General features: G+C 29.3%; 1 protein-coding gene across 1 annotated transcript in view; it reads right to left on the reverse strand.

Annotated features, from left to right (window-relative positions):
* The window catches only part of LOC107097158 (early growth response protein 2b-like), a 15,832-nt gene extending 10,869 nt beyond the window's left edge, over window positions 1-4,963 (reverse strand). The window contains exon 1 of the mRNA XM_015394190.1: window positions 4,913-4,963. The gene's annotated coding sequence lies outside the window, so the exon portion shown is untranslated. The remainder of the gene's footprint in view (window positions 1-4,912) is intronic.
* Window positions 4,964-5,295: the final 332 nt, after the last annotated feature.

Raw genomic sequence — 5,295 nt, forward strand, 5'->3', positions numbered from 1 at the left:
ATTTACCTACTCAAATTAAGGGTAAATACACTTAAATTAAGAAATTGTTACTTATTTCTAGACTATTTTTCCAGTGAATGGCTCATCTTATTGGTCAAATGCCAAAATAAGATGTATAGTAATGTAGCAGGATCTTTGTTGAATGGCTGGATCTGCACTGGAAAAAACTGAAATCTAGATTAGTCATCTTTTTTTATTAAATAAATGCATTTGTTCTCGGATAACGAAATCTAGAAAGGTAATTTTTTCTTAAAATAAGTGCATTATTTCTTGTATTGAGGAGATAAAAGAGACATTTTGCCAACGGAACAAGACAATTTAGAATTAAAATAAGAAAACACAATGATAATTGTCTTATTTTACGTCCATTTTATCTAAATATCTCATTTTTAGAGTAAAAATACTCATTTCATTGGAAAACTACCTCATCTACCTTCTCAAATTAAGGGTAAATATGCTTAATTTAAGACCTTTTTACTTATTTCTAGATCATTTTTCCAGTGTAAAAGAAACATTTTTGCCATTTGAACAAGATAATTTACACTTAAAATAAGAAAACACAATTGCATTGTCTTATTTCAAGTGCATATTATCTAATTATCTTATTTTAAGAGTAAAAGTATTTATTCCATTTGCAGATCATCTTATGTAACTACTTCAATTGAGGGTAAATACACTAAATTTAAGAATTTTTTTACTTATTTCTACATCAACTTTTTTTTCAGTGTAGTGATCAAAAATGGTGACTTGCCTTATAAAAGGTTTTAAACAGACCCAAGTCCCCAGATGTTGCAGAACATCTATGGTTGTAGAAATTAAATATACAGATGAGACAGAGGAAAACACTTTCCTTATATTAGCACTGGAAAAACAATCTGGAAAAAAGTAAAAATGTCTTAAATTAAGTGTATTTACCCTTAATTTGAGTAGGTAAATTAGATAATTTGCCAATGGAATGAGTATTTTTAGTCTTAAAATAAGATTATTAGAAAACATTCACTTGAAAAAAGACAATGCAATTATGTTTTCTTATTTTAAATATAAACCATCTTGTTCCATTGGTTCCAAGTGTCTCTTATCTCCTCAATCCAAGAACAAATGCACTTATTTTAAGAAAAAAATGACTCATCTAGATCTTTTTTCTTTTCTCGTGTCGATTAAAGTTGTTCAACTAAAACTTTTCATCTTCAGGAGCAAAAATCTAAACAATATTTCTTAATCTGGTTGAACCAGAAAAGCAGAACCTTTATTTTGTTTATTTATTTTTATTTATGGTCCCAATTTACACAGAAGTCATGTTTCCACTCTTTGTTTTTAACTGTTTAGCTTTAATGCTTCCTCCTTCTTAAACCTTAAGCTTTATAGCAGAACTTAGAAGCTGATGCAGCGTTTGAAGCTTTTAGGAAAATTGAGAAAAACCTGCAGGTTTAGTGCTGAATCAAAGGCTCTGCATGTCAATCATTATGAGCCTTTTTCTGCAGGTATTTAAATGCATCTCCAAATAAAATGCACAATGTTGATGACAGCTCATTTAAAAAAAGATGAACTATCTCATTTACTGGTGAATTTTAAAGCCCTGCACCATCAATCATTTCTTTTAGATCTTGTTATGAGGCCGGTTGCACACATTTCTCCTCCATATGTTCAGGTCATGAAGCAAACCTTGTTTTTTTCCTTTTGTTTTCCTCGTTTTTATTCAAAAAAAGTTTCTACACTGGAAAAACGATCTAGATATGAGTAAAAATGTCTTAAATTAAGTGTATTTAATCTTAATTTGAGTAGGTAAAGGAGATGATCTGCCAATGGAATGAGTATTTTTACTCTTAAAACAAGATAATTAGATAAAATTCACTTGAAATAAGACAATTCAATTGTATTTTCTTATTTTAAATGTAAATTGTCTTATTCCATTGCCAAAATGTCTCTTTTTCCTCCTCAATTCAAGAACAAATGCACTTATTTTAAGAAAAAATGACTTATCTAGATATCATTTTTTTCCAGTGCAAATGTTATTTGTGTAAATTTCTGCGTCAATTATTCTATTTACACATTTATGGCTGCAAATAGATGAATATTGAATAACTATATTTAAGACAATCCGGTAAAATGCTAATTTAACACATACAGACAGTATAATTAATTATTTACATAATTATGTTAGTTTAGCTCCTTTGTCTGGATTTGGTTAAACTTATTTGATCATAGTTTGATTTAATCCTGAATATCAACATTCGTCCTGATTCTGATTTAATTAATGGCTCCATTCTGCTCCGAAATCCATTAAGTGAGCAAAGAAATTAATTTAAATACATATAAATAAACATATTCTTACATTTCTAAACACATCTTTATCCAGACAATTATTACTCACCGCGCTCTAAACCAGAAACATTGAAAAATCTGCATCAACCCAACATTTATTGAAATAATCTTCCTTTTCATGTTTCTTTGAACATCTAAGAATTTAAAATGTGTTTGTCTTCATGTTTTCACTGGAAACATTTGAAATCTAGAGAAGTCATTTTTTTAATAATAAGTGCATTTAGTTCTTAGTTTGAGGAGGTAAAAGAAACATTTTGCCAACGGAACAAGATAATTTACATTTAAAATAAGAAAACATCATTGCATTGTCTTATTTCAAGTGAATGTTTTCTAATTATCTTATTTTAAGAGTAAAAATACTCATTCCATTGGCAAACTATCTCATTAACCTACTCAAATTAAGATTAAATACACTTAATTTAAGACATTTCTACTTATTTTTAGATCGTTTTTCCAGTGTTCCTCTGTCTTTGTTGTTGCAGACAGTAAAAGTGTAAAAATGAGCAGTTTTTATGTTAATTAGGTTCAGATTTATTTATTTTATATCTGTAGAAGAAGAAATTAGGCACTTTATAAAAAAAAAAACATAACTTTTTTGTGTTTATTTTTTCAAAAAGTCAGAAAATGTTGAATTTTTCTGCAGCACATTTCTAAATATGCCTTAAGATTAATTAAAAGTCGCTATATTAACATGTTTTAAGATGAATAAAACTTTATTTGATGGAATTTTATGCTGAAAATCAGAGAAATTAGAAAACATCTGATCTTTTTTTTTTTGAGCACTTTTGTGTCGAAAGCTTTAAGTTCATCAAAACACCTAAACTAAAGCAAATAAACCAGAATGTAGGGGAAATGAAGATAAATGAAAGCTTGCAAAATTAATACGAATTAAAAAGCTCTAATTTCTCACTATTTTAGTTAAGCAAGAATCAAAGGACAGATTCAGAAAAGCATCTAATTTTTGGTTTTCTGTAATATTTCTGCTGATATTTTTATAGGACATTTTAAAACCTTTAGAAACTATAGTTTTTAAAGGTTTTCAATCTAGTTTCTACGTAACTTTAAAAAAAAAAAAAAAACTCTGAAGACTCTGAAGTCTGAATTTTATATTTTTTTAAGTCATTTCCATTATTTTAATAAGGAAACTTGTTGAAAATAAGAAGATATTGGATTTAAACCAAAATCTCCAGCTGTATCATCAGGACAGGATTTAACTTTCTTTTGTCTTAGTTGTAATTCTTACATTAATGAAACTTAAAAGAAAAAGTTTGGCTTCATCGTATGAGAATAATTTGAGATTTTAATGCTAATTTTAATGTTTTTTATATTCCTGGTGGTTGAATAATTAAAACTAATTGAAAAAGCTGCAAACCTTTGCAGAAAGACGCTTTCTGTCGCCGACATGAGAGGGAAAATATCTGCAGACTCAGGAAAAGATTCTGAACGTCGACTTTCATTCAGTTTTGATGCTGATGCAGCAAAAATAAAATCAAAGGATCGTTTTTTAAACTTTTTCTCTTATTTTTGGTCGTTAAAAAAATCGAGGCTCTGATTTCATTTACATCCCTGCTCTTTAAAATGTTCAGCCCTAAAACAACAGCAACCCAAGAATAAAACTAATAGTTAAAAAAAAGTATTTTTAATTCTCGTCTCTCATTTTAATCCTGGATCATTTTTCTAAAATGGATAAAATTATTGAATAAACTTCCTGTTTTCTCTTTTGTTGCAAATATTTTTATATTTGAGGTTAATTTCTCTCAGGTTTTTGTTTCCTAAAATTAAAATAAATAAACTAAAATATTTTTAAAGAAAACATTTTTAAAAACTAATTTGGAAACCAGATAAAAATAGTAAGAATATTTTTCCAAACAAAAAGTTTGTCTCCTTTAAAAAATAAATAGATAAAAGCAACATTTATGAATCTTAAAACAAACTTTTCAGACGTTAAATAATTGATTCAGCCTTTTTTTTCTGACAGATTATTGAATAAAAGCTAAATCTAAACACCAATAACAGATTTCAACCTAAAATTGGTTAAAGAATTATCTAAAGGATCCGAAAAATACAAAACTGAAAAAAGTAGACAAAGAAAACTTGCAATAGATTGAAACTGATATATCTTAAGCTCAAAAGTGCCTAATTTCCATTAAATAAAGAAATTGAAGGATGGATGAAGCTTTTCATTTATCTTTTTTAAAATGAATCAAAGTTAAATATGTTTTTAAGATAAAACAGTTTAAAAAACTTCTGTCTTTGCTTTGCCTGTACGTAAACATGTTTAATTTTATGTATTTATTTTCTTTTTTCAAAGTTAAATAAACTAAACTAATGGTAAAGAAAATGTTAAGAAAATCTTTTCTTTTCATTCCCTTTAAAACATGTCAGAGTTATTTTCCAGGAGGAAAACAGATCATCTTTGTGTCCAAATATAAAACCAGAAACAATTAAACCAGTTTAAACACAAAAGAGACACCGTGGAGTTGTAAAACTGGACTAAAAGTCAAAACTCCAGCCTTTTTTTAGGGACCAAACTGTAAATCTGATGGATTCTGATGTTTTCCTTCTGGATAAATCTAATAAAACCAAATACCTGCAGCATTTAAATCTGGACAAACATTGATCAACTGCTTAGAACAAATGTTGCTGCAGATTTCTTTGTCCACGGCTTCAAACACGAGAAGATTCACACCCAAAAGTGGGAGAAGGACCAATCCGAAGGGACTCACCCCGTCAGGGTCGCTGCTGGAGCTCCGAGACAAAAAACGAAAGACTTCAGAAGATTTCAGAAGAAAAAGACGAAGAGTCCTTCTCCGTTTGACTGCAGGCCTGCCTTTGGCTGCCGGACCGAGAAGTTACCCGCTCCTCTGGAGTTCTGGCTCGTCCCCGAAAGAACAGGAGGGAAAAAAGAGGGTCATCAGCATCCGGGGCCTGAGTGGGCCGCTGATCACAAAAAGACACAGAGAGGAAGGGAAC

This window comes from Cyprinodon variegatus, unplaced genomic scaffold (genome assembly GCF_000732505.1).
Source record: "Cyprinodon variegatus isolate N-32 unplaced genomic scaffold, C_variegatus-1.0 Scaffold677, whole genome shotgun sequence".
Classification (NCBI taxonomy): Eukaryota; Metazoa; Chordata; class Actinopteri; order Cyprinodontiformes; family Cyprinodontidae; genus Cyprinodon; species Cyprinodon variegatus.